Source organism: Mandrillus leucophaeus, unplaced genomic scaffold (genome assembly GCF_000951045.1).
Source record: "Mandrillus leucophaeus isolate KB7577 unplaced genomic scaffold, Mleu.le_1.0 Scaffold301, whole genome shotgun sequence".
NCBI classification, from domain to species: Eukaryota; Metazoa; Chordata; class Mammalia; order Primates; family Cercopithecidae; genus Mandrillus; species Mandrillus leucophaeus.
This window is the reverse complement of record NW_012103155.1, coordinates 574,572-588,321: the sequence shown is the minus strand read 5'-3', so window position 1 is coordinate 588,321 and position 13,750 is coordinate 574,572.

Genomic DNA, 13,750 nt, shown 5'->3' with positions numbered 1-13,750 from the left:
AGAAGCAGTAATCATTAAAGGTTGTGTGAGTAACTGGGCTCAGGGTATGCAAATAAGCAAGGAGTGGGATGTTGCCCTCAGTGAGCAAGTGCGTGGTTGTCTGAAGCTACTGTGACGGGGAGCCTCTTGCGGTCAGTGGAGGGGCTGATGAAGCAGAGACAACTCCAGAAAAGATGATGCTGCCACTGAGGCCATCGGGATGATGGTGGGAGGAGGAACAGAGTCCACCTCAGAAAAGAGGAGGAAGAAATAGGGCCTCTTGAAAGGCAAAGGCTTTCTATCTGGCCATTGACTATGACTTGGAAAAAGGCACAGGACCAAGAAAAATGAGTCAATGCTCTTCTCTCTGCCTGGAATATATCACCATCCCTGTACCTAGTTAACTCCTACTCCCCCTGCAGTTCCCACTTTAAATGCCACTTCCTCTATTGCTGTTAATGTTGTCCTTTTTTTTAGTACTTTTCTTTCATAGCACTGTTCACAATTTATAGCGGTGTCTTATTTGAGTGTTGATTTGATTTGAGGGATGGTGTTGATTTAAATGATTTATTAATCATTCAATAAATGGTTATTATACACTTACTTTGTGTTGAGTATGTAAGATGTTAGAGATATTTGGTGAATGAATGACAACATAAATGAGTGAATGATGCAAGAATTAGATTTCCAGGGACCCAGGGCTATTGAAATCTCCAGAAGAAAAATGAAGAAACCAGTTTTGCAAGACAGTTTGATGTCCCTGGGGAGGAATTTCGTGTATCAAATAAAGGAAGGCTGGGTGCAGTGGCCTCATGCCTGTAATCTCAGTACTTTGGAAGGACAAGGTGAAAGGATCACATGAGCCCAGGAGTTCAAGTCCAGACTGAGCAACATAGGGGGACCCTGTCTACACAAAAATAAAAAATAAAAAATTAGCCAGGCTTGGTGGTGTGTGCTTGTGGTCCCAGCTACTTGGGAGACTGAGGAAGGATCACTTGAGTCTGGAAGATCAAGGCTACAGTGAGCTGCACTCCAGCCCAGGCAACAGAGCAAGATCTTATCTCGAAAATTAAATTAAATTAATAAAAATAAATAAAGGAAGACCTTCTTCAAGAAGGGTCAGAGGCAGAACCTAGGAAAATTGTTGAAATCTTAGAAACTGTGAATGGAAAAGGCTGGACTGGCACATGCCCTCGGAGGTTGTATTGGGGAGCGGCTTTTGGGGAAGGCTTTGACATTCCTCCAGGCCCAAGGCATAGGAAGACAACGTAAGTTCTTACTAGACAAGAAATCAAAGTATTTTTATTTTAAAAATAGTTTTCTCTGTAAATTGGGCTAGACAACTCCATTTTTGTCTTCTGTTATTATCCAGATGTATGAAGGCCTTGAGATTTTACCCTACTTGCAAGGTAACCCATTGGCTTCTCACAGCATGATTGCTGGCAGAAGACATGAGACTCCTAGTTCAGAGACACAGGACTTTATTACTCATAGAAAGCAAGAAGCACGAACATCAGCATATTTGTGTCAGTTATCCTTGCTCCCAAGTCCTGTGAGAGAGATTCAGATAGGCCCAGATAGATGCCTGTATATGCAGTAGGTTGCATTGCAGGAGAGAAACCCTGAGCTTAGGGAACTTGAATCTTTTATATTCAGCAATAAGCATGTGTGATCTTTTCTTCAGAAGGTGACATACATTACCTTTATCATCCAAGGCTATAAGAAAATCTACGTTTTTCTCTGGAGGGAGACATATGTTTAAGTTCCAAGGCTGTTTGTCGTACAAATATCCTTGAAAAGATAGTCTGAAAGAAAGGGCAGTCAATATCTGTTTTAAAGATAGTCGGAAATGCAACAGGTCAACAGAGGGTTTTCCCCCAAGAATATCCACCTTTTCTTCTATACTGTATTGACTTCTAGAGAATTTTCCCCACCAGTATGCCACATCATTGGTTAATCTGAGTAATCTGACTGATAGAGGCTGGAAGCAAATTCATTCATTATAACCTCATACAGCATTTATGAGGCCACTGTGAGGCTACCACAGTTAAGGCTACTACAACCGGTACTGACCTCAACCATGATCCCCAGAGTTATAGGCCAAATAGCTAAACACATCTCATAAACTATCCACATCTACCTTCGAAGCCAGGTGGCTTTCTCCTTGTTTCCACAGTGATGGCTAGAGGCCTTACTCCAGGTACAGCGGGACGCATTACATTACTGACGGTGTTTCCTTAAACACTTGAAGATCTCTTATCCCTCCAATCCCTAGGTGCAAATTACCATATTTTGGGGAGGGATGCAAGTTAATGCCTGGTTTTCAACTAAAAGTTGGTACTGGGGGTGCACCTGGTACCACGGAAAGAATTTTTTTTTACAATTGTCAGGGACCCCCAAGTGGGACCCATATCAGTTGGGAGCCACAGGTTGATAATGCCTCAAGTGTGGTTCCTAGCCAATTGGTAAATCTTAGAGTTCACAGTCCAGTTCAAATTGAGTCTAGTTCTTGATTTTGGAGAAAAGATTATCGATCTATCTATCAATCTATCTATCTATCTATCTATCTATCTATCTATCTATCTATCAATCATCTATCTATCTATCTACTGTTGCATAAATATAGCCTTGTGCTGTAAAATATTTCTGTCAACAACTGACTGCATGTTCTAATAAGCATATATAATAAATAAATCTTATGATGCACAACGGTAGCCCCATACTGTATTATGATACTGTATTTTTACTATGTTTAGATATGTTCAGATACACAAATCCTTACCACTGTGTTACCACCGACTATAGTATTCAGTACAGTAACATGCTGTATAGGCTTACAGCCTAGGAGAAATAGGCTATATCCTATTACATAGGTGTATAGAAGGCTATACCATCTTGGTTTGTGTAAGTACACTCTATGATGTTCGCATAACGATGAAATCACTTAATGACGCACTTCTCAGAATGTTTCCCTGTTGTTAAGTGACGCATGACTATATATAGATTAAAAAATCATGTTGAAGAAATATCCTTCTAGCCTTGTTTTGTTAAGAATTTGGTCTAGAATATCTTTGAATTTTACCAAATGCTTTTGAGCATCTGTGAAGATAATCATACGGTTTTTCTCCTTATATGTAGCAATTTGGAAAATCACATGAATGATTTCTAAATATTGAAATGTTCTTACATTCTTAAACCCTAGTCATGGTGTATTATTATTTCAAGATGCTGTTGAATTCTGTTTACTAATATTCTATTTATGATATTTTTATGGATAGTCATCAGTGAATTTAGTGTGTAGTTTTCTTTTAGGTGCAATTTGTTAGCTTGTGCTGTGTTGTACTCATTTCAGTTGAAGAAAATGGACGCTTCCCTTCTTCTATACTTGTGAACAGTCTCAAGTGCATTGGAATCGTCTTTCTTTAGAAATTCACATAAATTGCCATGTGAAACTGTCTAGAAACATTTTTAAGGGGTCTTGAGTTAGATTTTTCACAACTTTGTCTATTTTTAAAATAATAAATTAATCTGGTAGATATCTTTTCTGAAATCAGTTTCAGAAAATACAGTTTTCTATGTAATTATCTATGAATATGTATCTTCGTAATGAATTACACCCTTTAGCATTATAAGCTGCCTTTCTTTGTTTTGTTTAATCCTTTCTGATCCAAGTTCAATTTTTCTGATAGTAAAATCATGACCCCTGACTTGTTTCTGTTTATATTTTCATGGTATAACTTTACCCATCTTTTAACTTTCAACCTTTGGTAAATGTCTGTCTTTTAAGCATTCTTCATATATACAAACAGAGTTTAATTTTCTTTGTGATCCAACTTTATAAACTTTTTCTTTCATAGGTGGATTTAACTTATTTACATTTCTGTCATTTTTTTAATAGTATGCTTTCTATTTTTATGGCTTTAAAAATGTTTCTCCACTATTTGGACCCTTTTTTGTTTTGTATGTGGTTCTGCTAATAATTTGGAGGATTTGTATTTTTTATCTAGAGATTGCTTTTTATAAACAATAGATTATAAAATGTCCTTTATCTTATTTTTTTTAGGTAGAAGAAAAATTCAAACAGTATAAAAAAGAATGTGGTCTGTATATAGTATTTCAAATTTATTAATGTTTTTCATGGCCTGGTACATAATAAACTTTAAAAATATCCAATAGGGATTTGGAAAGAATGTGTAGTTTGTATATTGGGTAGCTTGTTAATTGTATATGACTTAAGTTCTCTATAGTGTTCCTCTCCCTACCTCTGACCTTTATCCTCTGTCTTAAGATAGCCAATGTCAACAGTTTTCTTACGCATTCTTCCAGGACAGTTATTTATGTATTTAATTTTATATGTGAAAAACCTTTTAAATATATAAAAACTAGATTATTTTATAAACTGTTTTATCATCTGCTGGTTTTAATTTAATATGATTTGGAGATACAATCATAGCCACACATGTAGATGTACCTCATTCTGAATAGTTCTTTTTTTTAAAAAGAATTATTAAAATAATCTTTTCTACCATGTAGTTAGATTTATTTTTGACATATTTTGTTCTTAACATCCAGTTTTCTTGCATAATGATCAGAGAATGTGGCTATATATAATATTTAGAGTTTACTGAAATTTTTTTCATGGTCTGATACATAATAAAATTTATAAATGTTCTGTGGGGATTTGGAAAGCATGTGTAGTTTCTGTGTCTTGGCTAGCTTGTTAATTATTTGTGATTCAAATTTATTATAATGTTATAGATTTTTGGTTACTTGTCCTGCGAGGTCTGAGCAGTATGAGACTCCCATTATGATTGTGGTTTTGACAGTTCTCCTTGCATTTCCAACTTTTTGGTTTTTATGTATATTTTGATCACTGTTGTTCAGTTACAAAATAGTTTTTGGCTATTTTATCTTCCTTATGTATTGTATTTTGAAATCAGTATAAAAGATCTCCTATTGCACTATCTAATGATTTATCCATTAAAAATATATTTAAGACAATTTTTTACAAGTTGTTCAATTTACTTTTGGCTGATATATCTTTGCCTACTTTTTATGTTCAACCAGTGACAGTTTGCTTTAAGTATGTTTCATGGAAATAGCACATCGTTGGATCTAACGGCAATAAGAAGTCTGCAGGGTGTATAATGGGATTTTTTTGAGTCTTCCAGATTTAAATCTAAATCTTGGCTCCACTACTTACTGGCCACGTGACCTCATGCAAAGAAATGATTACTTCTCCAAAACTCAGTTTCCTTACTTGTGAAATGGGAAAATAATAGCGTCATATTCATTGGAACTCTGAATTGTAATAAAGATGAGATTACAAAACAAAGGAAAATTTCTGTGCATAGGAAGCAATAAAAACTAAACCATGAAAAAAGGATGGGCTAATGCTGTCTTTTATTTACCCTTGCTACAGCCCAGCTGTTTCTTGCCTCTTACCTCGAATTGTCTGTCTCCAGAAAGGACCTGCCTCATGCTCCTTGTTAAATTCTAAAATCTCAGGAAAGAATTATTCATCTCCCTGGGGCTTATTTGAACTCCATCATTCAAGTTGGGGAAGAAGCACTTCCTAAGTAAGGGGGAGAGAATGCAGGGAGACAAAGCAGTCGACCCTGCAGGATGAAGTAAGGCCCACAGGTGATAGACGTAAAAGCCTCTCCACAAGGTAGGTGCCCAATAAATGCTAGACCTCACTGCTAGAGATCTCTGCTCTTCATAATCATCATTTCATTTAAAAACGGAGTCTGCTTCAGTGAAGAGGGCTGTTTTCCCCCAACCTAGTCATGAAGAGGGAAACACTTTATAGCATTTGCTTTCATGCTGAATGCCTATCATTTATCTATGAGATGATTCCTTCAAGAAACAAACCTCTCAGCTTTACTGATCTTTAAAAACTGGACTCTTAAATTAGTACTGAGCATCCAGTTGGATGAAACCCCACCCTCCATCCCTGGGCCAGCTTCTAAGATCTAGGTTATACCAGAGATAACATATTATAAAACCTTTCCATCCTTCTCAGCCTATCTTCCCATACACATAGGGCAGGCCTGACCCTAAGAGGCAGCGAGCCCATGCAGCGGAAGTCCCACATCATACAGCCAAACAGGCTGTTCGTGAAGCTCCCTCTCAGCCCTGCTTAGGTCTATGGTACAAGTCTTAATCAATTTCCTAAAAGGGCGTGACACCTGACCTCTGCCGAGCATCACACAAATTCGTCCAGTATAAGTCAGACCTTACCATCCCATTATCTTTTCCAATGAATATGGCTGTCAACCTGGGTCCTGTGACAAAGAACAATTCATCAGAGTTTTGGGGTGATAAACATGATTGGAGACTTTAGCTAAAACGGTGAGCAGGAGCACAGAGGAAGCTGAAGCTAAATGTAGTGAGGGCTGGGGGGAGTTAAGCCTAAATATAAAAACTAGTTCTCAAAAGTCCTGTGTCCCTTAAAGGTGGGACATAGACCCAAGGTGCAGGCAAAGCCCAGACTTCACACTTTCAGATGGCAGCTGCTGGGACCTCGCCAACCAGGGCCCTCATGGTATGGCTTCTGGCTGGTGACCAGGGAATTCCTGGTGGGTCCCTGTAAGTGAGCGGCAGGTGGCAGAATGGCAGGCCAGCAGGTAGGAGCTCCACACAAGTCAGTCCAGCAGAGGCCTAGAGGGCTGAATGGGGAAACCAGGCGATTCCCTCCCACACAAAACATCCTCCAGTCTCACTGTGATCACGCTCCCATCCCATTGGCAGGCCCTGTAAGTGATCTTCCAAAAAAATCTGAGTCAGTTTTCTCTTATTCCTTCTCACTGCTGCCCCCAGCCTCACCTAAGTCACCTGGACTGGCCTTCAGCTGGCCGATACTGAAATCATTCTAATAGTCCCTCTGGCTTCACTGTTGGCCTGCTCTGATCCATTCTCCATACAAGATGGAATGGTGTCGTGAAAAACCGTATATTAGATCATGTCTGCCTAATCTCATTGTACCCAAAATCACATCCTCAGAACTTCCAACAGCCTGGAAGGCCCTGCTGGGCCTGCCACTGGCTCTGTCTCCAGCCACATCTGTGCCATGCCCCCATGGCTGAATTCCAGGACACGCTGCATTCTTTCCTACCTCCCAGTGCTCTCACTGCCCATTTCCTTTGCCTGGAACACTGTTCTGCCTCTTCATCCCACGGCAGCCTCACCCTCCCTTTGCATTTTATCACCGTGTTGGTGAGCCCTTCCTTGACCTCCCTTCTAAAGCAGCCTCTGCTCATGCCTCCACGCTTCCTCACTGGAGCCCCTGTTTAGTTACTTCATAGAATTTATCCCATACTACATTGTATTGATTTGTTTATTGTCTTCCTTTGCTATGACAAGGCACGCTTTGTGAGGGAAAGGACCACATTTTTCTTCACTGCTCTGCCTCTTGTGCCTCACCAGCCTGTGGCACATTGTAGGTGCTCAACTAAACGTGTTTGTGGAATGAAGACAGATGAAGTGGGCCAGCATAGTGGTGGGTCGAGAGGGAGTACTTTGGATGAATTGTGTGTCCCCCAAAAAGATAATGTTGAAGTTCTAACCTCCAATATCTCAGAATGTGAAATATTTGGTAATAGGTAGATGTAGCAAAGTTAAAATGAGGTTACTGGAATGACCCCTAACCCAGTATAACCAGTGTCCCTATAAAAAGGGAAAATTTGAACACAAACACAAATATGTTGGGAGGGAGGATCATGTGCTAAAACACAGGGAGCAGTCCACATGAAGATAAGAGTGATGCGGCCACAAACCAAGCAATGCCTGGGGCTACCAGAGTTGGAAGGGGCAAAGGATCTTCCCCTGAAGGTTTCAGAGGGAGCATGGTCTTGCCATCACCTTACCTTTGCACTTCTGGCTCACAGGACGGTGAAGCAATAAATTTCTGTTGTTCTAAGCCACCCAGTTTGTGATTGTGGTACTTTGTTACAGCAGCTCTGGGAAATGAGTACAGGGAGGGGACCACTTAGGGGGTCTCAGTTCCCAAGGCCTCAACTCCAATATTCTAGATTGTATATGGTCACAAGGGTAACTACAAACTGCACCTGCTGCTGGCCTGGGCTGCTCTTCCACTGAGTCAAGACAGGGTGAGGACATGCGTGAGTGAAACTGTGAGTAACAGACACCGGGGAATCCCATGGGGCTTGCCTGACGAACACTGGGCTGGCCACTGAGAACTCTGAGTGCAGCGTGGTGGCGAATGGTGCCTTTGGAGAGAAATCATTTCTTACCCTGCAAAGAATTGGCTGTTGAGTGTATGAGAAGTCAGAATTGTGAAGGAAAACACTCAAAATGGAAAGAGTCATCCATCATACACCACCCGGTTTCAGAAGCCAAAATCATAAAGGGAAACGCTGGGCAGTACATTATTTCTGAGCAGCTTGGGGGATGTCAGAAGGAATTGTGGAATTCAAGTTTTAAAGGTTATTAGGCAGGGCAAGTTAACCAATGACACAAGGAAACCTGAGGAGGAAAATGACCTGCTTCCATCCTCTGACCTTAATTAGCCATGAGGAGAAAATACTTGAAAAATTTCCACGTGATTCCCACCAACCTGGAACTTCTCGAAGCTCCTTGTGAATAGGGCTGTTGGTGTGGAGAGTGATAGTCAGTTTAGAAAGTTGATGGACTCATCAAAATTTATGTGATTCGAATCCAAGATAAGAAAATGTCCACAGGCATGAGTCATTCTAATGAGCACAACTGGGAATTATGGACACACGTTTCTATGTAAGAAGCTTAGAATACATCCCAAATTATGAGACATTAGAGGTAGAACCATTAAACCCAAATGATTTCGCTTACCTTTCACTGAGTGTAATCCAATCAATGTACTTCTTCCTGTTCTTTCAGTACCATCTCCAAGTATAACACAAAAGGTTTTCTTGCGGCTTTTGTTCTTGAATTCAATGCTTTCCATTGGTTTCAAGTGAATAATTGAGGCCTTATGGTAAAAACAAAATAGACTTATTTCCAATGTTTTAAATTTAGCTAAAACTGAGAGGCTTTTTGTTTGGCTTCCACTATCGCTCCTTGATTCTATTCCTTTTAGGTTGACTTTTTAAAAATGCCACACACACATACACACACACACACAATTGTAAGTAAGGAGAAACTAAAAGTGAGTTAAACATGATCACATTTACTTTGGCCACTGTGTATATAGTTCTTCATCTTGACTTCATGACTTAAATACTAGAAAAACGATGAAGCACTTTTACAACCAGGAAGGGAGAAATTGTGTAAAATTGGGGTCAGAGCAATGGCTTCTTCTAATCCTACTCTGTGCAGAATTCAATTGTTAATAAAATGCATCTGGTTCAAAAGCTGAGGGAGGTTAAACAGACCAGTCCATATTCCACCATATTGTCAATCGATTCAAATAATGATGGGACAATTCAAAGAGTGAGTTTTTCAAGTCTTCAAACAGGCACTTTCTTGAAGTTCAGCCAAAGTTTTTTGTATTTTAGCCTTGTATGCTATGCTGTAACATATGGCTATATTAAGGTACAGATTTCATCTCCACCAGCATCAGTGTAGTTGTCATTTTCCTCGTTCTGTCTCTCGATGACCCTGTTATAGTCTCTGTTATTAGGTATTGGAGTCCTTCAATATCATTTTCTCCTGGGCTGTTTATCATTAGGTGGTTTGAAAAAGGTGACTGCCAGTCATAGAGGGAAACATGGGGTAGTCCGTGTTAACATGCATTCAGAACTCTCTTTGACATGTTCCTCATTTTAACACTGAAAAATTTCTTTTCTGTACCAACTTGGATTGTTACCCAGCTGTTCTTCCAATGGAGGGACAACTGTGTTCCAAAAAATGGAACTGACAAAAGGACACGAGTTGATGGTTGTGCTTCTCGGGGAGGGGCTGGACTGCTGGATGCACTTGATGAGCAGGTTGATCTCATGGGGTAGCTGAGGCATCACGGACAAGCCGGGAGGATGTTACCCAGGTTGGGAGTAGCCATCTGCATCCATCCTCGGCAGTCCCTGTTGTGACTTACCTGGGAAGCGCCATCAGGATGTGGCTCTGATTTCTGTATCTGCCCGAAAGTTACTGTAATCATGGTACAGCTTGGATGAAAAACCTTTTTGTACCCCAGTTGGCAGACACTAGCTATTTCTTTTGAAAGTCAATAACTTTGCCCCTTCCTGCTCCTTCTCAGGCCCATACCTTCCTTGTTCTTTGAGCTATTTGGGGCATTTAAAAATAAATCCAGCTCTGAGCTGCAGCAGAGCATTGATACCATCTTCTTCTAGGCCCTGGCACACAAACTCAGCACAATTGACTGTTTTGATATTTCTGGGCTGAAACTCTTCTCCTACCCAGATCTAATGTGCATCCTGGTTCTCTAGCATGTCTGCACTCATACCCATCAATTAGTATGGCAGTCTGCCCACTTAAACAAGGTGCGGAGCCAATTTCAACAAGGCAATGTGCCAGTCCAATCCCAGCTCAGATAGGGACTGAAGCAAGTGACACAGCATGTCCACGAAGAGCCTTCCTGGTGGATGGTGCTGCCAAAGTAGGGCCTCGTGTTTCCCTCCAGGGAGCTGTCGCCGTGGAAATCTTTAATCACCATGCATTGTTTTCACTCTATTCTTTCTCCTCTTAGAAAAGAAATTAGTATTACAAGATTTTCTGGATTCAGGATGCTTCTTTTAAAATGAAAATTTCTTTTGTATAAGCAAAAGATACAAATGGGGCATTGCAAAGCACAGAAAGGCACAATACGAAGCATAGGCCGTCTTTCTTCCCTAGAACCATGCACTGCCTTGACAGCCAGAAAAGCGTCACTGCAGACAGACAGCAAATTGCTCTTTGTGTACTGGTGAGGACCTGGAAAAGGTGGCTCTGCTAGTTGTAGAGAGGCAAGAAGCACTATTGCAAAACTACCAGAGTTGCCCTTTTCCAAGAAGCTTCCCCCTCTAGCTCCGGGATAAAGGCCGCAAATCAGTTAAGAGGCTAAAGAAGGAATAGGAAGGTTATAGGAATGGGATAGGGATAGGGAAAGCTAACCTCCTATGAGTTTAAATAATTTATTAATGAAAAGAAGCTGTGAACCTTTGCTCTGACACCCTCTGCCCCCTAAAAAAGTCATAAAAAAGCCTACCCTTCTAAGAACTACCCTCAAGGTAGAACGAACTTTTTCAATAGTAAGGCAAGTTTAGGTAAGCACCACGGAGCCAGGAATAGTCAGACAAGGGCAATCACATTATTAACAATAGTGTTTTTTTTACATGGTTTGTTTTATATCATTTTTATTTAACCATGTTTTCCCATTTTTCCTCCTGAAACAAAGTATGATTGCTTTTTTCATAAGAAAAAAATACAAAGAAAGAAAAACTTCATTTTGGAAAAATAAGATAGCAAGTTATGAAAATGAAGCCAACTACAGCCAGAGGAATTTGGGCGTCTTGAACAAAGTTCACTGGGCATTTTGGGGCAAGGAAAGGCGTTAAAATAAAAAGAAAGACTGGCGAGAAGGAAGAATCACTGATGAAATGCAAGAAGACTTCCTAGAGCCTGCTCTGCTGTTACATTCTGTCGTGAACTAGAGATGATGAAACTTTCATTCACAGAAATGAATGAACACTGCAGACTTGTTGCAGCTGACCTTGCTAAGTTAAACTCAATTTGGTTTTCAGTTACATTCAGTAAGCATTAGCAAATTTTGTGCATTGAGGCTTGTCACAGTCACGGCTGTAGGTGCTGTGGAAGGACTAGGCCCCTAATGCCCCACGTGTGCTATGCTCTGAAGTCCAGAATCAGTGGTACACTGGAGCCTGTGTGGACAGGCTGACCACAGCCAACTGTTACATGTTTAGGAATTTGGCCTGTGATTGTTAAACACAGGCATTATTAAACATTAAATTATATAAACTGGCAGCGAAATAAATTATATCAAAAACAAAAGCAATATATCCTCAAAACTCATCACTTCCAAATTATTTTACTATAATCTATGTTCCTAAAGTGATTTACATCTATTGCATTTGTACAGTGAAAGTATTACAGAAAGATGTGCTACTGCCTTCTCTGGAAAACTTGCTGATTTTCGTGGTGTGAGCTTTCCCACCGTGGTTAATTTCAAGCTGCCAACGTGATGTGATTAAACTCAGGACAGATTACAGCTTCTACCTATTTATTTTTTCCAGAGAGCTGGTTGTGAAACATTTCGCAGCACACCACTGTCTGAAATCCACAAAAGCCAAGCTTTTACATTCTTTAATAAAGTGGACAGAATCCTTCATACCCCCTTCAATATTACTTTGCTGCATTTTCCCAAGGCTGAGCACTGCCTTGAAATTCTAGAGTCTCAGAAAGATTGTGAAGACTGTGGGAAAGGCCCTTTCTGTCCTCCTGTGTCTCCCGAGGACTCAGGCACAAGCTGAAGCTGGAGTGGGCTGTAGTGTGGGGGGATGACGCCAACGCTGTGCTAGGAACGCCCTTCCTCTGAGCCGAGCCACAGCACATGTCTGTTTCTTCTCTTAGAATCAGTTCTTCCCAGGAGGTTCCTCAATCCCTCTTGTTCATGTTCTGCCACCACCAACCCTGAAGTCCTGCTTAGCCTCAAAGCTCCTGAGAGTAGAGGGAAATGAAGGTCTGGGCTACAGTGATACGAAGGAACAGGACAGAACAGGTGCAGGGCTCATGCCTGTACTCCCCACACTTTGGGAAGCCAAGGTGGGAGGATTGCTTGAGCCCAGGAGTTGGAGACCAACCTGCTTAACAGAGTCATAACCCTGTCTCTAGCCAAAAAATTAAAATTAGCCAGGCGTGGTGGCGCACACCTGTAGTCCCAGCTACTCAGGAAGCTGAGGCAGGAGGATTGCTTGAGCCTAGGGGATCAAGGGACCCTGTCTCAACAACAACAACAAACAGGACAGATTTGAGCAAGAAAGAGGAAGTGATTACACTTTGTATCTCATTAATTACAGGTGATGAAAGAGAAGATAATTCAGATGAACATTCTTTGATCCCACTGGGTTCAGTACTAGGAACTGTCAGGATTACAAAAGAAGAATAAATTCTGGCAGGAACTCATAACTGAGGAGAGTTTAACATTTCAGCTTGCAACCCTATAAAAAAAGGGGTGACAGTGATCGAACTAGGAAGGTGGTTACATTGATTTGAAATGCTTCTCAAAAACGGAAGCCAAGCATGGTGTGGGCATGGCTGTAGTCCCAGCTACTCAGGAGTCTGAGGTGGGAGGATCAAGGCATCGAGGCTGCAGTGCACCATGATCGTGCCTGTGAATGGCCACTGTACTCCAGCCTAGACAACATAGCAAGAATCCATCTCTAAAAAAAAAGAAAAGAATTAAAATAGTCAAAAGAAGTTAGTACTATAGGGAGGCTTTAAAACTCCATTAGATTTGATGATGTTTCTTTTATTCATCTTACTTGACCCCATAAGGCATTGCACAGCGCTGAGCATTGTCTTCTCTTTGAAATACTCTCCTCATTCAGCTTCTGTATCCAGTCAGGCAGAGAGAGAGACGGGGAGGGAGTTATTTTAAGGAATGGGCTTCACAGGATTGTGGGGGCTGGCGAATCTGAAATCTGTAAGACAGGCCAGCAGGCTGGAAACTCAGGCAGGGTTTCTGTGTTGCTGTCTTGAGACAGAATTCCTTCTACTTCTGGAAATCTTGGTTTTCGCTCTGAGGGCCTTCAACTAATCGAATGAAACCCACCTCCCTTATCAACGGTAATCTCACTTACAGTCAACTAATTGTAAC